The 11114-nt window shown below is 33.0% G+C and overlaps 1 pseudogene; it reads left to right on the forward strand.

The window, feature by feature from the left end:
• The window catches only part of LOC129512419 (endophilin-A1-like), a 49892-nt pseudogene extending 39349 nt beyond the window's left edge, over positions 1 to 10543 (forward strand).
• The last annotated feature ends 571 nt before the right edge of the window (positions 10544 to 11114 follow it).

Below are 11114 nucleotides of genomic sequence, written 5' to 3' on the forward strand. Positions count from 1 at the left end.
TTTACGCTTGGAATTTTTTCTGTACTCTGCTGACAAGAATGTTCAATTTCTTAGAAATCTTTTTAAATTTAGATTGAAGTTTGGGTTTCTTTGTTTGGTTCCTCTTTCTCTTCTCCTCTAACTTCTTAGTGTTTTCCAGAAATAATTTAAATTCCCACATTCACTCATGGCTCCAATCCAATACTTATATAGATTTTTAAAAATATTTCTATCATTTCAGTGGAAATTGGATATGGGAGCAAAGAGAAAACTATTCATTCCATTTGCTCTTTTTAAACAACAAGCTACCTCCTCATTGCATGCTCCTTATTACTTTTTATTGCAATTTCCTATTAACACGTCTTACCTTTCATTATCCAATGACCTCAGTGAGTATAAAGTCATGATTATCTTTAAAAAAAAAAAAAACATGGGATCCCTGGGTGGCGCAGCGGTTTGGCGCCTGCCTTTGGCCCAGGGCGCGATCCTGGAGACCCAGGATCGAATCCCGCGTCGGGCTCCCGGTGCATGGAGCTTGCTTCTTCCTCTGCCTGTGTCTCTGTCTCTGTCTCTGTCTCTGTCTCTCTCTCTCTCTCTCTCTGTGTGACTATCATAAATAAATAAAAATTTAAAAAAATAAAAAAGGATGTTTAAAAAATAATAAAAAATTAATAATTAAAAAAAAATTTAAAAAAACCAACACTTTAGGGGCACCTGGGTGGCATAGTCAGTTGAGCATGGACTAGGTTTGAGCTCAGGTCATGACCTCAGTCAGGGTCCTGGGATCAAGCTCTGCCTTGGGCTCTATGCTCAGTGTGGAGTCTGCTTAAGATTCTCTCTCCCTCTCCATATGCTCCTCCCCCCTCTCTCCCTCTCTCAAATAAATAAATAAATCTTTTAAAAATACTTTATTGATGTATGTATTGACATATAAAAAGCTGTACATATTTAATGACTACAATTTGATGAGTTTGGAGATAAGCATATACCTTGAAACCATAATATATATATATGTATATATATTACATTATATTATACTATTATATGTATAATGGATACTATGGAATATATTGTATCAATATAACGTAATTGGAATATTACTCAACCATAAAAAAGAATGAAATCTTGCCATTTGCAATGGTGTTGATGGAGCTAGAGTAAATCATGCTAAGCAAAATAAGTCCGTCAAAGATAAGTACCATATGATCTCACTCATATGTGTAATTTAAGAAACAAAACAGATGAAGAGGGGCACCTGGGTGGCTCAGTGGTTGAGCATCTGCCTTTGGCTCAGGTCGTGATCCTGGAGTCCTGGAATCAAGTCCCACATCAGGCTCCCTGCAAGGAACCTGCTTCTAACCTCTGCCTGTCTCTGTTTCTCTCTCTCTCTGTGTCTCTCATGAATAAATAAATAAAATCTTAAAAATAAAAAAATAAATAAACACATGAACATAGAAGAAGGGAAAAAACAAGGGGGAAGCAAACCATGAAAGACTCTTACCCATAAAGAACAAACTGAGAGTGGCTTCAGTGAAAGTGGGTGGGGTAATGGGCTAAATAAATGATGGATATTAGGAGGGCATTTGTTGTAAAGAGCACTAGATGTTACATGTAAGTGATGAATCACTGAATTCTACTCCTGAAACTAGTATTATACTACAGGTTAACTACCTAGAATTTAATTAAAACTTGAAACAACAACAAAAAAAGAGAATAATATAAATGATAGAAGGAAAATGTCAATAGTTTGTTTTTTACAGTATTGACCTTCCTTTAGGAGAAAATAGCATATTTTGGGAGCTTTATGTTTCAAGAGAGAATTTGGGAACATTCAGATGGCATTATCTTTATATAAATTGTTGACGTAGATCTTTATGTTGTTATAGTTGTCTCCTTGCTATTTTTACCCCCAAGATAATGTTATAAAGGATTTATCTAAGATAATCATGTGGCAAGACCATTTTATGTTATGTAAAAGTCTAATTTATGTAAAAGTCTAATTTATGTAAAAGTCTAATTTGTTGATTAATTTTTTTTATTTACTATGCTCCTTTGCTTTCTTTTTTATAAGGATTTTGATTGTTTAATAACAGTTAAAAAGGGCATCAAATGTGGGTTACAATAAGCCAAAAAGTTCAAAAGAATGACTAAGAGAAGCCCACGCATACATTTTTGATTATGGAAAGATTAGGATACAGATGTATAGTAGTAAATTTCTTCTTATTATAGGAATTATAGGGTAGGGATTATATATATGTACACTTGGTAGTGTGTAGGGAATATATATATATATAATATATAAATGCACACATACTGTATATATATATACATATATGTATATGTGTGCATATATGTGTGCATATGTATACATGCACACATACTGTACTTAGATGGCCCTTGTGTATTTACACAAATAAATACACAAGTAAAACTTCCCTATTTAACAGTAATAGCCTCAATACATATCTATGTAGTTCATTTCAACTAATTTGTAGTAAGAACAGAAATGAGACATTATACTTGTCAGTAAACATGCTAAGGCATATTCCCTAAAATAAGTGATAGTCATGTTAGCAATATGACTGTGTAAATTGTTCAACCAAATTTATAGAATAAACTACTTTAAAGGATATTTGTGGTTTCTAGCTAAATCCTACTCTGGTCTAAGCATGTGAAACCCTCCAAAACTCTCTGACAAGTGATCTTACTATCTCAAATTGAGTGATTACAAACATTAGCAGAGTAACTGAAGTCATTGTCGCCATGTGTGATATCATTCTGCCTATTGTTGAACTGAAATCACTTCCGTTTAAATGGTATTCATTGCCCCTTGCCATACTTCAACTCTTTAAAGCCTGTTGTAATGAATTGCAGGGGGAGAATCACAAAATGTCTCCCATAGTGAAAATAATATTACACTTTTCCATCAATAACCATGCCTACACTGATTAATATCTTCTCTTCATATATATTTTTGTTTCAAATATGAAATATAACTATTTTTGGCCTCAGTTACATATATATATATAAATATAAATATATATATATATATATATATATATATATATATATATATACCTTAAGCTACATGGTATATATATATATACCTTGTAAAACACATTGTTTGGATTTGATTTCTAAAACATATTTTTGCTGTGTCTGAGTAAACTTGGGAAAGGTAAACACAAAATTATTTTTTTGCATGACTAAACTAATTCCCAAAATTAAAATTAAGATAATGTCCAATATATTTGGGCTATAACAATTATGAGACTGTGAATTTTACATATTCTTTATTGGATGAACTTGGTTATTCTTTTATTTATATGAACATTGTTTTCTCCATTTTAACATTACTACTTTATTTTCCTCTTATGTAAAAATTACTAAATTGTGTTAAGTAATTAAATCTAGCAGTATATTTAATCTTCACTTGTGATTTGATCTGAGTAGCCAAGGTCTTTTAGATAAAATTTAGGCTCTCTAAATGTAGATTTTTTTCCTTACACATATTGCAAATATACCAAAACTTTCATACATTTTTATTACTAAAAGAAAAAGAAAAATCATTTGATGATACTTGCTCTGTGTCAGGAAGTATTCCAAAATCGTGACCTACATTAATACATTTAATCCTCTGAAGAGATGTATGAGATACGTGCTATTATTTTTACATTTTATAGATTTGAAATGGCAACAGGGAAGCTAAATAACTTGCCTAAGGTGACATAACTGGTGTAGTTTGGCTAATAGCAGTCAGTTTCACTGTCCAAGCTATAGTCACTTCATTATACTAAAGGTTTTTATATTCAATTCCTATGAAAAACAAACAAGCTTGACATGACCACTGTATGATCTCTTCCCTTCCCTTCCTTGCTACTATTTTGAATTTGAAGGTGACATTTAATTAACAAATTAACTTGGTATTTTGTAAGAAATGGACAGTTCTAAATTAATGATTCTGAAAAATAGAAAGCCCCTCTAGATAAACATAGCCTATAAATCATGAACTGTTTACTATTTTTTTTTATCTAGTAGAGTTTGTTGCATATAATTGCAAAATAAATACCCTTCATCATCATAGCTCTTCCTGGCAGTTTTGGAGAGGTTAATGTATTTCTGACAATGGAAATTTACAGGAGGAGTAAAAGCACATTTTACTCTGAGTACCAGGCATGAAGTTAAACATTTATAAACTATAGTGGATCGCTATTGCATAGATTAAAATCAGGAAGAGTATTCTAACAATTAGACAGATATTCAAGTCTGATTGAATATTTTTAGGAAATAAAATAAAATAAAATAATTGGCACTTAATAATCTTATTAACATTTTTTGGTCTAGATTCTGCTAGATTTTTAATGAAATATGCATAGTTTTTTAGAATAAAGATAACCATTTGAACTGAAGATTTAATATAGTTAAACATTATCTTGTTATAACCCTTATCCTCTATTACAGGGAAGAATCAAGGTTTATAGCCCTCAATATTTACCAATTATGTAAATTGACTATTAGAACTATTACAAATGGTTTTCATGGTAGACAACAAAAACATTTTTTTAATACTCTTCATGTTGTTGAGGCGCCTGGGTGGCTCAGTCGGTTAAGTATCCAACTCAACTTTTGCTCACGTCATGATCTCATGAGTTGTGAGATCAAGCCCCAGACTGAGCCCTGTGTCCAGCTCCATGCAATTGGGAGTCTGCTTGAAGATTGTCTCCCTCTGCCCCTTCCCCTACTCTCTCTCTTCCTCTTTTTAAATAAATAAATAAATCTTAAAAAAAATACCCTTAATATTGTCTTTTGATTACAAGTTTTTTCATTTTTTAAAGTTTCACTTACCATTTTATTTTCTTTCATTATTATTTCTGTGTCTTGAGAAATTTTTCCCTATGCACATAGTTGAGAAGATAATCCCCCACATATTTTCTTCTAGGAGACTTGTACTTTTAGTTATGTTTTATTTATGGTATTTTAAACTAACTTTTTTGTATCATGTGAGATAGGGGTTGAGATTCATTAATTTTAATATGGTCATCTAGTTCTAGCACCAATCACTGAAAAGATTTTCCTCCTTCATTAGGTTATTTATTTATTTATTTTTAAGGATTTTATTTATTTATTCATGAGAGAGAGAGAGAAGCAGGCTCCCCTAAGGGTACCCAATGTAGGACTCAATCCCTGAACTCCAGGATCAGGCCCTGAGCTGAAAGCAGAGCTTAACAGCTGAGCCATCCAGACATCCCCTCCATTAGGTTATTTAATGCATATGTGGGAAATCAATGAATTATAAAAGCACGTAAATAATTTTATATTTAAATACCATACTGTTTCAATAATTGTTAGGTTATATTAAGTATTGAAGTCAAGTAGAGTTGGTCTAACTATTGTTCTTCTAGTTTAGGACTCGTTCATGACCCTTAGCTTTTCCTAATTTTATATATACTTTAAAAGCACTCAAACTTATTTCCTTTAAAAAGGCCCTCAGAAATTTAGTTTGGAATTGCTAATATTAAACCTGCACATCAATTTGCAAATAATTGAGTTTTTAACAATATTCCATCAACTAATCCATGGACATTATAAATCTTAACAATATTTTGTAATTTTCAATGGAGAGATATATCACATATTTTGTTAAATTAATCTGCATTTTATTTTTGTCACTATTGTAAATAAATTGTTTTTTGTATGCATAAATACAACTACTGTTAATATACTAAGATGCAGGGGATCCCTGGGTGGCTCAGCAGTTTAGCCCCATGCGCAGGGCATGATCCTGGGGCCCCAGGATTGAATCCCACATGGGGCTCCCTGCATGGAGCCTGCTTCTCCTTCTGCCTGTGTCTCTGCCTCTCTCTCTCTCTCTGTGTGTGTCTTTCATGAATAAATAAAATCTTTAAAAAATTATATACTAAGATGTATGTAGTTTGTATACTGAATTTTATCTGTGACCTGGATAAATTTGCTTATTAGTTCTAGTACTCTGATTATAGATTCTTTAGGATTTTCTACATGAACAATTTTGCTTTTTGTGGATAAAATCTGTTTTCTATCTCTGCAATTTTTGTGTCTTTTATTGCTTCCTCATGACTTATTGCATGGACAGGAGCTGTAGGTACGATGGTGACTAGAAGAATAGAGTGGACAGTCTTACCTGGTTCTTGATCTTAGAGGGAAAGGGTCTAATATTTCATGATTTATGTTTGATGTTAAACGTAAGTATTTTGTATGTGCCCTTTATTATATTTCAGAATCTTTTTTACATTTCTAGTTTGCTGATAGTTTTTATCAAGCATGGGTATTAAAAAGTTGTCAAAGACTTTTTTCTGCCTCTATTGAAGATTTTTATTTTTTTTCTCTTTGGCATATATATTAACTTCCATTGTTTTATTTTCAAATATTTTTCTTTATGTTTATATTAACATAAATTAAGTTTGGTTAATTTTAAAACAATTTCATACTCACAGAATAAACTTAGCTTGGTTATACGGTATTATCCTTTTTATATGTTGTCAGATTTGTTTTGCTAAGATTTGTTTAGTATTTTATCTATATTTATAGGATGAAGCCCCAGTTAGTTATGATGTATTATTATTTTTTATTTCTTGATGGATCTGATTTGATAGTGTTTTAGTAAAGGATTTATGTATGATGTTATGGGGGATTGTCATATGTATTTTGTTCTTATCATGCCTTCATTGACTTTGAACTCAATGTTGCGTGGCTTCAATAAACAAGTAGAAAACTACTCTCTAAACTTCCTAAGGTGTGTAAAGTTTGTTTGTTTTAATGCTTGTTAGAATTTATAATTAAACGCTCCCCTCACATGGAAGACTCCTAACTCTGGGAAACGAACCAGGGGTGGTAGAAGGGGAGGAGGGCGAGGGGTGGGGGTGACTGGGTGGTGGGCACTGAGGGGGGCACTTGACAGGATGAGCACTGGGTGTTATTCTGTATGTTGGCAAATTGAACACCAATAAAAAATAAATTTATTATAAAAAAAAAACAAACACTCCCCTCCTGGAGTTTTCTTTGAAAGACATTTTGTTGCAGCTGCTTTTAAAATGCATTATTTTATTTTTTACATTAGGCTATTCTGATTTTTTGGGGGGGATTAATTTTGATAAATTGCTTTCAGTGACTATGTCAATATATTCTAACTTGTCAAATTTATTGATTTAAAGTTATTTATAAAATTTCCTTTGCTTATATTTAAAATCTGAAGGAGCCATATTTCTATTTTATCTCATTATTAGTAATTTGTGTTTCTTTTCTTTTTTTATACTAACTTGTTAGATTGTATACTTTTTTAATTAATTGTTTAAAAGAACCAACTTCTTAAAAAATATCTCTACCATTTGGCTATGTCTTAATTTCTTGATTTCTAATGTTAGTGTAAATTTATTTCTATGTAATTACTTTATAAGTTTATATATTATCTTTAACATTTAGTACATTTAGTAAAAACAGTTTGCAATTTTTGAAGAATGCATGTATTCCTTTTTGAACAACAGGTTAGTTATAAATGTATTGTTTAGCTAATAACATTTGTGGCTTTTCTAGACATTTTAGTAAGAATCATTTTTATTTTTATTCAGTTTTCTGAAAATATCAAGAATTGCTTTATTGGCCACCATATAGTCCATCTTTGGGAACAGTCCATGTGAACTTGAAAATATTTATTATGCAATTTTGGGGTGAAATGTCTGTAAGACTCAATGAAACCAAGACTGTTGATAGTGGTATGTAACTTTACCTCATATTTCTCCACTTTTTTCAATCAAATAATGAGAGAAGCATGTTAAAATCTTCAGCAATGATTGTGGGTTTTATTTCTCATTCTACTTAAGTGTTTATCTTTGTATTTACTATGAAGCTCTAGTACTAGCCAAACACACATATATTATTGATTATTGTCTGCCTAATAAATTGACCTTTCATTATAAAATTTCCCTTTCTATCTATGGTAATACTCCATTATTGAAAGTCTATTTTATCTAACACTGATACAGCCACATCATTTTTTTTATATACTTACTATTTGATACAGTGTAATTATTTTTCTTCTTTGTCAATCTTTCTAGGTCTCTATTTCTAATATGTGTCTATATTTAATGTGGATCTTGCTTTTAATTCAATCTGACAATTTTATCAATTTTATCTTTCAATTGCAGTCTTTATTCTCTATTTTATGTAAAAGTTGACATAACTGGTCTTAGATCTACAATTTTGTTCTTTTTAATTTTTCTTGATAGATTTATTTGTGCATTTGGGTTTGTTCAGATTTCAATTTCAATTCATCATACAAACTATGCTAGTATTACATCATCTCAATAACATATGTATGCCTGTGTCAAACCCACTCCTCCTTCCCTTTTTACCTAGACCAGGAAATTACTCCTGGACTTTAAAGTGGCAGCAAGGTTTGATTCCCCTACCAATGCCTCATCCATCTCTGGAACTTAATTTATTAGCCATATGAGAATATGTTAAGGAAACCTAACTCAAAATTGGAGTCAGGAAGCCATGAAAGGAGAGCTGTCAAGCACATACCATTCTGTGTAGTTCGCATAGTCCAGCAGAAAGAGGGAAGATTTACTCTCAGGGCAATAGCAGGCTATAGATACACTGCAATAGTCAGCTGCCCTGGCCTGCACCCAATGAGAGGGCACCACCACTTCCAACTGTCATTTTCTTCCAATGAACTTTTCTTTAAAAGAACCTCTCCCAACTTCCTCTTTTCATCTATAAAAGGAAGCTTTCCTCTGTTCTCTAGACTTGCCTATAGTTCACCACAGTTTGCTTGTAATTGTAATTAAATTGTAATTCCTCTGTTATTTCCTAATAAACTTTATTTTGCTGGCTAAATTGCTTACCTATTTCTTTTAAAAGGTTGACAGCCGTCTATACAGTTTTTAAATAACTTGAAACAAATACATTATTTTCAAGTATATCTTGTCCTTTCTTATTGCTACCAGACCTATGGTCTTTTGTGACTTTCTACATTATAATCAGACATGAGTATCTTATAAAGAGATATCTCCTCCAGCAATTTTTATTTTTTAACAATTATTTTATTTTTTTTAATTTTTATTTATTTATGATAGTCCACACAGAGAGAGAGAGAGAGAGAGAGAGAGAGAGGCAGACATAGGCAGAGGGAGAAGCAGGCTCCATGCACCGGGAGCCCGACGTGGGATTCGATCCCAGGTCTCCAGGATCACGCCCTGGGCCAAAGGCAGGCGCTGAACCGCTGCGCCACCCAGGGATCCCTCCAGCAATTTTTAAAAGAAAGTTATTGTCTCTTATAGACAAATAAAATGAAACAGAGTTTATAGTCATACAGCCCTGGGCTTGTCTCTTAGTTTCTTCATTTTCTACCTGTGTCATGGAGAAGTTACTTAATTTTCATAGCTTCAATTACTATACCTATAAATCCTATTTCTTACAACCAACCATATATTATTATGAATATTAAATGAGATCTTATATGTAAATTACTCAGACTGTTCCTAGACTGTGGTAGAAACTCAACAAATAGTGAATTTTTGTGCATACATAAATTTAGATAATTCTGCATAAGTTTATATCATAAAATAAATACAAAAATATTACCTTTTCTAAAACTTAAAATTGATCAAAGTCTCATGCCACTCTGTTCCCCATGCCCACAACTGTGATAGGGCATGAGCAATGCAAGGCCCTGGTCAGCCTTCCTGCCCAGCTCCTCCAGAGCCTCTACAGGCACCCGTAGCCACACCCACACCCTGACACATCCACGTGTCTTCTCACACCTTGTCAGTAGGCAGTGCCCAGGCTGAAGAAGCAATTCCACAAAGCCACTCAGAAGTGAGTGAGAAGTTTGGAGGGATAGAAGGAACCAAGTTAGATGATGACTTCAAAGAGATGGAGAGGAAAGTTGGAGTCACCATCAGGGCTGTGATGGAAATAATTATCAAAACAACGGAATACCTTCAAGCAAACCCAGCTTCTAGAGCTAAACTGAGTATGACCAACACCATGTCAAAAATCTGCAGCCAGGAGAAAAAGCCATGGTATATCCAAGCAGAAGTGCTGCTGGCAGAGGCCATGCTCAAGTTTGGAAAAAAGTTTGAGATGATTGTAACTTTTACCTAGCACTTGGTAAGGTGGAGAAGCCATTCAAAATCTCTTGGGGGTTTAAGACTCTTTGGTCATGGAAGTGAAGTGGAACGTCATTGACATTCTTCAGAACTTTCTTGGCAGAGAGCTGAGGGAAATTCAGCATCATCTATAGAGGTTGGATGGTTGAAGCCTGGACTTGGATTTTGAGAAGAAAAGACAAGGCAAGATTCCAAATGAAGAGCTCCAGGAGGATTGTGAGAAATTAGGTGAGTCTCAAAAAGTTGCTGAGCATGTTCAACAGGTGAGCCAGCTTTCTGCACTCTTCCAAGCCCAACTGGAGTACCATAAGTGGACAGGCCAGATCCTGCCGCAAGTTACCCTCAGATTGGAAGAAAGAATAAGACAAGCTTCACCTCAGCCTATGGGGAATATATTTTTTGTCCTAAAAATATAAAAGTATTCATGTTAATTCTCTTTAAATTAATTCAAAAAGAAAATCCCTGAAATTATATTTTTGATACTAACATTGAAATAAAGTATTATCCTCATTGTTAAATATATCTTTACTTCATCTATCTCTCTACTTTTCTCCCAGCCTTTATTGGAAATAACATATTCTCATTTTCCGATCATAAAATATTTCAACCCCTAAGTCAAACCTATTATGACATATCAAAAATATTTTTCTTGGGATGCCTGGATGGCTTAGCACTTGAGATCTGCCTTACACTCAGGGTATGATCCCAGGATCCTGGATTGAGTCCTGCATCGGACTCCCTGTGGGGGCCTGTTTTTCCCTCTGCCTCTGCCTCTCTCTGCAATCTCATAAGTAAAAAAATCTTCAAAAATATTTTTCTTTAATAATTTAAGTAGAATATTATATTTATTTGTACATAGGAAAATTAATAGTTATGTTTTAAGACAACAAAGCAACAATTAACATTTGTAACAAGGAAGTCAGTTAACATACGTAAATATGGTTTAGGATATATTTCCTTAGGAAGGTGGACTTATGTGTACTTAAA

This window comes from Nyctereutes procyonoides, unplaced genomic scaffold (assembly GCF_905146905.1).
Source record: "Nyctereutes procyonoides isolate TBG_1078 unplaced genomic scaffold, NYPRO_anot_genome, whole genome shotgun sequence".
Lineage (NCBI taxonomy): Eukaryota > Metazoa > Chordata > Mammalia > Carnivora > Canidae > Nyctereutes > Nyctereutes procyonoides.